The following is a 10,716-nucleotide window of genomic DNA, read 5'->3' on the forward strand; positions in this document are numbered from 1 at the left end:
AATATATAAGACAAAAGTATACAAATTTGCCCCCACTCTTTGCCCTTCATTTTTCGGGCCAGGTTTTTATTGACCCACTCCCACTATAAGGGGTTTGGGTGTTGTATCAGTTTTTTAATCCTAGTTTGGTTAAATAAAGTTATTGAATATATTAGTTTTTTCGTTTTCCATGTTTAATATATAATTTGTCAAATGCCCCAACGCCCACTACCTATCTCAGCACAGTAAAAGCTGAGACGGGCTGCTGGAGAGGTTTCCTGGAGGGTGCAGGGCTGTGTGCACACAGGGCAGTTATCGCGCCATGTCTCGCTGTCCTGTGCTGCTGCGCCGCACACTGACACCCCTCCCCCACCTGGCTGATCGGACATCGGAGACAGATCTGCACACAGAAGTGGATGCTGCATGCGATCACTATGTAAGTAATGCACCCTCCTCCTCCTCCTCTTAGTTGTGTGCCAGGTAGCGGAGCTGCCCCCTCTCACCACTGCGTGGACATTGATAAAGCAGGCCTTGGCTGCAGCCACATATGGACGCTGTGTGTCCTGCCCCCCAGTGATGCTGCACCACCAGGTGACTGGAAAATGGGCTGGCGGCCCCCAAGAGGTGGCACACTGCGGCCCACCACACAAATGCCCAGCAGGGCAGATTAGCAATCCGGGCCTGGTTCCCAGCACCAGCAGGGGATAATGATGAGAGTAGTAGTCTGCTCCCACTGTCTCCACCTGTAAAAATAAGGATAAAATAAAAAAAATATCCTTATACTCCCCTGTCCTAACTGTCCCCCACTAATCCTTGTGACCAATCATGCAGAAGAGCCGGGGAGTATGACGCCTGCAGCGAGCGGGCCCAGACCTCTGCTTTCGCAGCGTCCTGTCACTCACTGAGGTCCGAGGCCGCTCGCTGCATCATTCTCCCCTGCTCCTCGGCATGAGAGGTCAAGAGCATTACGGGGGGGACGATTAGGACAGGCGAGTACATGGATTTTTTACTTTATTGTTATTTTTACAGTTGGACACTGCGGGAGCAGACACTACCCTCATCATGGTCCCCCACTGGTGCTGATCGCAGCAACCCCCAACCTCCGTGGCAAGGTAGGGATACTACCAGACAAAAAATAGGGTCAGTCTCCCAGATGTCCCTGCATGTGATATGTCTGACATATCACATTGACAAACTAGAGCCAATTACGGCTTGCTCTTAGCAACTAATACCCCTGATCCCAACTATTCAAAATATTTGTGACTTGAGTACCTTACTAGATAAGATTTACATCCATGTAGTGTCTCCATCATTATGGCTACTTACAGTCACAGTGGTGCTTTCTTTATTTTTGCAGGGTCAATTAGGGCAAGCTGATATCGCGTGGGGGTGCCATATCACGGCAAGGTGGGGTAACTACTAGGTCACAAGTAGGACCAGTACCCCTATTGCTCCCGTGTGTCTCCCCTCTGCTCTATCATTTAGAAGCCCCCCTTTTTAATTATTTGTGAATTAGCTGTTGTGTATATAGTGGGTGGGTCTTTTTTTTAGTGTTGTTTAATATGCAAATTAGCCTGTACTTGCCCCAATCTCTCCTGCTGTAATTACACTCTTGTAGGAAAAAAAAACGTTTTCTTTTGATAAGGCAAAATGGGGTCAAATATTAATGAGAACCAACTAAAAAAAAAAAACTAAAAAATAACTTTTTCTGCAATTCCAGTTGCATCTGATTTCACCCAATAGAAAACTTTTTGCTGCATATAACCAGAAACTTTTTAACCCCGTACTGCCATTGGACGGGATAGTACGTCCAGTGGCAGTACCCCCGCTTTGATGAGGGCTACAGCTGGCTTTAGTTGGTTGTCCTAGACTTGTAGCATTGGTCTATCCTTAGAATTGGTCATCAATGGCTGGACTGTGACCCCCGATCCCCTACTGAACAGCTGTCCTGTGTCTGCCGCAGTCAGAACTGCTCGGTGATGGAGCTGCTCCCTCTCCTGGATGTGCAGCACGCGGCCGCTGTAGACTGAGCAGCTCAGTGACTGGAGATGGAAGTTCCTGCTGATCGGCGACTGTCGGAGAGCTTTTAATCTATGTTTAGCGTTAGGACTGGCAAAATGTAAGGACCCTTGACGCGGGTTGCCACCTTACGTATTGAGGCCCCAATATAAACTAATACCTTACATACATTGATATGTTTTTTAATTTTTTGCACTTTATCTTGCAGGGGTCGGCCCAAGATGGCTCTGTAAACTGTCGGCCTCTATTCACACAGCATGCATTTTGTGGCACTGGGCGGCCCGTATATATGTAAACCAGATGCTTTGCATTGCCTGTGTAAACAACGCCACATACAGACTATTATCGCTTATCTTTTTGTGCACTAATGCCAAACAGCCAACACTGGATTAAAAGTGGTTGTTTCATCGGTATTTTTTGCACCTGTGTTTTTGCCATCATTAATCGTGTCCGCCGCACCCTGATAGTGCATTTGGTTGAAGGCTTCAGCAGGTAAAACATCTCTGCATTTTTCTGTGACTTTTTTCAATTTTTTGGAGGATTTTTAAGTCCTCTTTTTGTGTCGGTAGCCACCTGTACAGCTGTATAATGAGGCCCGGGCTTTATAGTGAAGGGACTGGAGCGAGGGCCTGTTCCCAGGAGCTACAGTCTGAGAAATGGCTAAAAAGCCTCCAATAGACCCCTGTACAGCTGTATAATGAGGCCCAGGCTTTATAGTGAAGGGACTGGAGTGAGGGCCTGTTCCCAGGAGCTACAGTCTGAGAAATGGCTAAAAAGCCTCCACTAGGCCCCTGTACAGCTGTATAATGAGGCCCAGGCTTTACAGTGAAGGGACTGGAGTGAGGGCCTGTTCCCAGGAGCTACAGTCTGAGAAATGACTAAAAAGCCTTCACTAGGCCCCTGTACAGCTGTATAATGAGGCCCAGGCTTTACAGTGAAGGGACTGGAGCGAGGGCCTGTTCCCAGGAGCTACAGGCTGAGAAATGACTAAAAAGCCTTCACTAGGCCCCTGTACAGCTGTATAATGAGGCCCAGGCTTTACGGTGAAGAGACTGGAGCAAGGGCCTGTTCCCAGGAGCTACAGTCTGAGAAATGGCTAAAAAGCCTTCACTAGGCCCCTGTACAGCTGTATAATGAGGCCCAGGCTTTATAGTGAAGGGACTGGAGTGAGGGCCTGTTCCCAGGAGCTACAGTCTGAGAAATGACTAAAAAGCCTCCACTAGGCCCCTGTACAGCTGTATAATGAGGCCCAGGCTTTATAGTGAAGGGACTGGAGCGAGGGCCTGTTCCCAGGAGCTACAGTCTGAGAAATGGCTAAAAAGCCTCCACTAGGCTCCTGTACAGCTGTATAATGAGGCCCAGGCTTTACGGTGAAGAGACTGGAGCAAGGGCCTGTTCCCAGGAGCTACAGTCTGAGAAATGGCTAAAAAGCCTTCACTAGGCCCCTGTACAGCTGTATAATGAGGCCCAGGCTTTATAGTGAAGGGACTGGAGTGAGGGCCTGTTCCCAGGAGCTACAGTCTGAGAAATGACTAAAAAGCCTCCACTAGGCCCCTGTACAGCTGTATAATGAGGCCCAGGCTTTATAGTGAAGGGACTGGAGCGAGGGCCTGTTCCCAGGAGCTACAGTCTGAGAAATGGCTAAAAAGCCTCCACTAGGCCCCTGTACAGCTGTATAATGAGGCCCAGGCTTTATAGTGAAGGGACTGGAGCGAGGGCCTGTTCCCAGGAGCCACAGTCTGAGATATGGCTAAAAAGCCTCCACTAGGCTCCTGTACAGCTGCATAATGAGGCCCAGGCTTTATAGTGAAGGGACTGGAGCGAGGGCCTGTTCCCAGGAGCTACAGTCTGAGAAATGACTAAAAAGCCTCCACTAGGCCCCTGTACAGCAGTATAATGAGGCCCAGGCTTTATAGTGAAGGGACTGGAGTGAGGGCCTTTTCCCAGGAACTACAGTCTGAGAAATGGCTAAAAAGCCTCCACTAGACACCTGTACAGCTGTATAATGAGGCCCAGGCTTTATAGTGAGGGGACTGGAGCGAGGGCCTGTTCCCAGGAGGTACAGTCTGAGAAATGGCTAAAAAGCCTCCACTAGGCCCCTGTACAGCTGTATAATGAGGCCCAGGCTTTACAGTGAAGGGACTGGAGCGAGGGCCTGTTCCCAGGCACTACAGTCTGAGAAATGGCTAAAAAGCCTCCATTAGGCCCCTGTATAGCTGTATAATGAGGCACAGGCTTTATAGTGAAGGGATAGGAGCAAGGGCCTGTTCCCAGGAGCTACAGTGTGAGAAATGGCTAAAAAGCCTCCACTAGGCCCCTGTACAGCTGTATAATGAGGCCCAGGCTTTATAGTGAGGGGACTGGAGCGAGGGCCTGTTCCCAGGAGCTACAGTCTGAGAAATGGCTAAAAAGCCTTCACTAGGCTCATGTACAGCTGTATAATGAGGCCCAGGCTTTATAGTGAAGGGACAGGAGCGAGGGCCTGTTCCCAGGAGCTACAGTCTGAAAAATGGCTAAAAAGCCTCCACTAGGCCCCTGTACAGCTGTATAATGAGGCCCAGGCTTTATAGTGAAGGGACTGGAGCGAGGGCCTGTTCCCAGGAGCTACAGTCTGAGAAATGGCTAAAAGCCTCCACTAGACCCCTGTACAGCTGTATAATGAGGCCCAGGCTTTATAGTGAAGGGACTGGAGCGAGGGCCTGTTCCCAGGAGCTACAGTCTGAGAAATGGCTAAAAAGCCTCCACTAGGCTCCTGTACAGCTGTATAATGAGGCCCAGGCTTTATAGTGAAGGGACTGGAGCGAGGGCCTGTTCCCAGGAGCTACAGTCTGAGAAATGGCTAAAAAGGCTCCACTAGGCTCCTGCACAGCTGTATAATGAGGCCCAGGCTTTATAGTGAGGGGACTGGAGCGAGGGCCTGTTCCCAGGAGCTACAGTCTGAGAAAATGGTGAAAAAGCCTCCACTAGGCTCCTGTACAGCTGTATAATGAGGCCCAGGCTTTATAGTGAAGGGACTGGAGCGAGGGCCTGTTCCCAGGAGCTACAGTCTGAGAAATGGCTAAAAAGCCTCCACTAGGCCCCTGTACAGCTGTATAATGAGGCCCAGGCTTTATAGTGAGGGGACTGGAGCGAGGGCCTGTTCCCAGGAGCTACAGGCTGAGAAATGGCTAAAAAGCCTCCACTAGGCCCCTGTACAGCTGAATAATGAGGCCCTGGCTTTATAGTGAGGGGAGTGGAGCAAGGGCCTGTTCCCAGGAGCTACAGTCTGAGAAATGGCTAAAAACCCTTCACTAGGCTCCTGTACAGCTGTATAATGAGGCCCAGGCTTTATAGTGAAGGGACGGGAGCGAGGGCCTGTTCCCAGGAGCTACAGTCTGAGAAATGGCTAAAAAGCCTCCGCTAGACTCCTGTACAGCTGTATAATGAGGCCCAGGCTTTATAGTGAAGAGACAGGAGCGAGGGCCTGGTCCCAGGAGCTACAGGCTGAGAAATGGCTAAAAAGCCTCCACTAGGCCCCTGTACAGCTGTATAATGAGGCCCAGGCTTTATGGTGAAGAGACTGGAGCGAGGGCCTGTTCCCAGGAGCTACAGGCTGAGAAATGGCTAAAAAGCCTCCACTAGGCTCCAGTACAGCTGTATAATGAGTCCCAGGCTTTATAGTGAAGGGACTGGAGCGAGGGCCTGTTCCCAGGAGCTACAGTCTGAGAAATGGCTAAAAAGCCTCCACTAGGCCCCTGTACAGCTGTATAATGAGGCCCAAGCTTTACAGTGAAGGGACTGGAGCGAGGGCCTGTTCCTCAGGAGCTACAGTCTGAGACATGGCTAAAAAGCCTCCACTAGGCCACTGTACAGCTGAATAATGAGGCCCAGGCTTTATAGTGAAGGGACTGGAGCGAGGGCCTGTTCCCAGGAGCTACAGTCTGAGAAATGGCTAAAAAGCCTCCACTAGGCCCCTGTACAGCTGTATAATGAGGCCCAGGCTTTATAGTGAAGGGACTGGAGCGAGGGCCTGTTCCCAGGAGCTACAGTCTGAGAAATGGCTAAAAAGCCTCCACTAGATCCCTGTACAGCTGTATAATGAGTCCCAGGCTTTATAGTGAAGGGACTGGAGCGAGGGCCTGTTCCCAGGAGCTACAGACTGAGAAATGGCTAAAAAGCCTCCACTAGGCCCCTGTACAGCTGTATAATGAGGCCCAGGCTTTATAGTGAAGGGACTGGAGCGAGGGCCTGTTCCCAGGAGCTACAGACTGAGAAATGGCTAAAAAGCCTCCACTAGGCTCCTGTACAGCTGTATAATGAGGCCCAGGCTTTATAGTGAAGGGACTGGAGCGAGGGCCTGTTCCCAGGAGCTACAGTCTGAGAAATGGCTAAAAAGCCTCCACTAGATCCCTGTACAGCTGTATAATGAGGCCCAGGCTTTATAGTGAAGAGACTGGAGCGAGGTCCTGTTCCCAGGAGCTACAGTCTGAGAAATGGCTAAAAAGCCTCCACTAGACTCCTGTACAGCTGTATAATGAGGCCCAGGCTTTAGGCCGGCTTCACACTTGCGAGTTTTACGGACATAAGAGCGCAGAAACTACGTCCGTAAAACTCGCAAAAAATACGGCACAATTATTCTCTATGCCCCTGCTCCTATCTGCCGTATTTTACTGATCAGTATTATACGGCTTTCTACGGCCGTACAAAATCGCAGCATGCTGCGTTTGTCACCGTACTGCGCAAGAAATACGCCAATGAAAGTCTATGGAAGCGTGAAAAATACGGATTACACACGGACAAGCAGTGTGACTTGCGAGAAATACGCAGCGCTGTTAGAGAGAAAAGCCGGTAATTCAGTGCGGTGTACAGTAAAATCACACTGACAGCTTACAGTCCAATAGGTAGAATAAATGTGGACACATAGAATAGATATATATATATATATATATATGTCAGTGAGACACATATATGTATATATATTAATATTTATTCCAGCGCTATACAGCTTGAAAGCCGGTAATTCAATTACCGGCTTTTTCTTTCTCCTTCCTAAAACCCGACATGATATGAGACATGGTTTACATACAGTAAACCATGTCTTCTCTCCATTTTTTTTGCAGATTCCACACTACTACTGTCAGTAGTGTGTATCTGCAAAATTTGGCCGTTCTAGCTCTTAAAATAAAGGGTTAAATGGCGGAAAAAATTGGCGTGGGCTCCCGCGCAATTTTCTCCGCCAGAGTAGTAAAGCCAGTGACTGAGGGCAGATATTAATAGCCTGGAGAGGGTCCACGGTTATTGGCCCCCCCCTGGCTAAAAACATCTGCCCCCAGCCACCCCAGAAAAGGCACATCTGTAAGATGCGCCTATTCTGGCACTTGGCCACTCTCTTCCCATTCCCATGTAGCGGTGGGATATGGGGTAATGAAGGGTTAATGCCACCTTGCTATTGTAAGGTGACATTAAGCCTAATTAATAATGGAGAGGCGTCAATTATGACACCTATCGATTATTAATCCAATTGTAGTAAAGGGTTAAATAAAACACAAACACATTATTTAAAATTATTTTAATGAAATAAAAACAATGGTTGTTGGAGTATTTTATTCTACGCCCAATCCAGTCACTGAAGACCCTCGTTCTGTAAGTAAAAAAACATAATAAACCAACAATATCCTTACCCTCCGCAGATCTGTAACGTCCAACGATGTAAATCCTTCTGAAGGGGTTAAAACATTTTGCAGCAAGGAGTTCCGCTAATGCAGGCTGCTCCTTGCTGCAAAACCCCGGGGAATGAGGCTAAATATAGATCAATGATCTATATTTAGCTTCATTTGCGGTGAGGCGCCCTCTGCTGGCTGTTCATAGATCGTGGGAACTTACCTAGAAAGCTCCCAGGCTCGAGTTCATATGAGGACAACCAGCAGAGGGCGCCTCACCGCAAATGAAGCTAAATATAGATCATTGATCTATATTTAGCCTCATTCCCCGGGGTTTTGCAGCAAGGAGCAGCCTGCATTAGCGGAACTCCTTGCTGCAAAATGTTTTAACCCCTTCAGAAGGATTTACATCGTTGGACGTTACAGATCTGCGGAGGGTAAGGATATTGTTGGTTTATTATGTTTTTTTACTTACAGAACGAGGGTCTTCAGTGACTGGATTGGGCGTAGAATAAAATACTCCAACAACCATTGTTTTTATTTTATTAAAATAATTTTAAATAATGTGTTTGTGTTTTATTTAACCCTTTACTACAATTGGATTAATAATGGATAGGTGTCATAATTGACGCCTCTCCATTATTAATTAGGCTTAATGTCACCTTACAATAGCAAGGTGGCATTAACCCTTCATTACCCCATATCCCACCACTACACGGGAATGGGAAGAGAGTGGCCAAGTGCCAGAATAGGCGCATCTTACAGATGTGCCTTTTCTGGGGTGGCTGGGGGCAGATGTTTTTAGCCAGGGGGGGGCCAATAACCGTGGACCCTCTCCAGGCTATTAATATCTGCCCTCAGTCACTGGCTTTACTACTCTGGCGGAGAAAATTGCGCGGGAGCCCACGCCAATTTTTTCCGCCATTTAACCCTTTATTTTAAGAGCTAGAACGGCCAAATTTTGCAGATACACACTACTGACATTAGTAGTGTGGAATCTGCAAAAAAAAAGGAGAGAAGACATGGTTTACTGTATGTAAACCATGTCTCAAATCATGTCGGGTTTTAGGAAGGAGAAAGAAAAAGCCGGTAATTGAATTACCGGCTTTCAAGCTGTATAGCGCTGGAAAAAATATTAATATATATACATATATGTGTCTACTGACATATATATATATATATATATATATATATATATATATATAGACAGTATATATATATATTTTTTTCTTTTTGGGACACATGGATCACTTCTATAGCGGTATGTTGGTTTTGCAAGCCTGCGAGAAAACCACACAGTACGGATGCCATACGGATTACATACGGAGGATGCCATGCGCAAAAAACGCTGACACACCCTGCCTACGGAGGAGCTACGGACCACTATTTTCGGGACTTTTCAGCGTATTACGGCCGTAATATACGGACCGTATTTTCATACGCTGAGTGTGAAGCCGGCCTTATAGTGAGGGGACTGGAGTGAGGGCCTGTTCCCAGGAGCTACAGTCTGAGAAATGGCTAAAAAGCCTCCACTAGGCTCCTGTACAGCTGTATAATGAGGCCCAGGCTTTATAGTGAAGAGACTGGAGCGAGGGCCTGTTCCCAGGAGCTAGTCTGGGAAATGGCTAAAAAGCCTCCACTAGGCCCCTGTACAGCTGTATAATGAGGCCCAGGCTTCATAGTGAAGGGACTGGAGCGAGGGCCTGTTCCCAGGAGCTACAGACTGAGAAATGGCTAAAAAGCCTCCACTAGGCCCCTGTACAGCTGTATAATGAGGCCCAGGCTTTATAGTGAAGGGACTGGAGCGAGGGCCTGTTCCCAGGAGCTACAGACTTTGAAATGGCTAAAAAGCCTCCACTAGGCCCCTGTACAGCTGTATAATGAGGCCCAGGCTTTATAGTGAAGGGACTGGAGCGAGGGCCTGTTCCCAGGAGCTACAGTCAGAGAAATGGCTAAAAAGCCTCCACTAGGCCCCTGTACAGCTGTATAATGAGGCCCAGGATTTATAGTGAAGGGACTGGAGCGAGGGCCTGTTCCCAGGAGCTACAGACTGAGAAATGGCTAAAAAGCCTCCACTAGGCCCCTGTACAGCTGTATAATGAGGCCCAGGCTTTATAGTGAAGGGACTGGAGCGAGGGCCTGTTCCCAGGAGCTACAGGCTGAGAAATTACTAAAAAGCCTCCACTAGGCCCCTGTACAGCTGTATAATGAGGCCCAGGCTTTATAGTGAAGGGACTGGAGCGAGGGCCTGTTCCCAGGAGCTACAGTCTGAGAAATGGCTAAAAAGCCTCCACTAGACCCCTGTACAGCTGTATAATGAGGCCCAGGCTTTATAGTGAGGGGACTGGAGCGAGGGCCTGTTCCCAGGAGCTACAGTCTGAGAAATGGCTAAAAAGCCTCCACTAGGCCCCTGTACAGCTGTATAATGAGGCCCAGGCTTTATAGTGAAGAGACTGGAGCGAGGGCCTGTTCCCAGGAGCTACAGGCTGAGAAATGACTAAAAAGCCTCCACTAGACCCCTGTACAGCTGTATAATGAGGCCCGGGCTTTACAGTGAAGGGACTGGAGCGAGGGCCTGTTCCCAGGAGCTACAGTCTGAGAAATGGCTAAAAAGCCTCCACTAGGCTCCTGTACAGCTGTATCATGAGGCCCAGGCTTTATAGTGAAGGGACTGGAGCGAGGGCCTGTTCCCAGGAGCTACAGGCTGAGAAATGGCTAAAAAGCCTCCACTAGGCTCCTGTACAGCTGTATAATGAGGCCCAGGCTTTATAGTGAAGGGACTGGAGCGAGGGCCTGTTCCCAGGAGCTACAGACTGAGAAATGGCTAAAAAGCCTCCACTAGGCTTCTGTACAGCTGTATAATGAGGCCCAGGCTTTATAGTGAAGGGACTGGAGCGAGGGCCTGTTCCCAGGAGCTACAGACTGAGAAATGGCTAAAAAGCCTCCACTAGGCTCCTGTACAGCTGTATAATGAGGCCCAGGCTTTATAGTGAAGGGACTGGAGCGAGGGCCTGTTCTCAGGAGCTACAGGCTGAGAAATGGCTAAAAAGCCTTCACTAGGCCCCTGTACAGCTGTATA

Source organism: Ranitomeya imitator, chromosome 2 (assembly GCF_032444005.1).
Source record: "Ranitomeya imitator isolate aRanImi1 chromosome 2, aRanImi1.pri, whole genome shotgun sequence".
Lineage (NCBI taxonomy): Eukaryota > Metazoa > Chordata > Amphibia > Anura > Dendrobatidae > Ranitomeya > Ranitomeya imitator.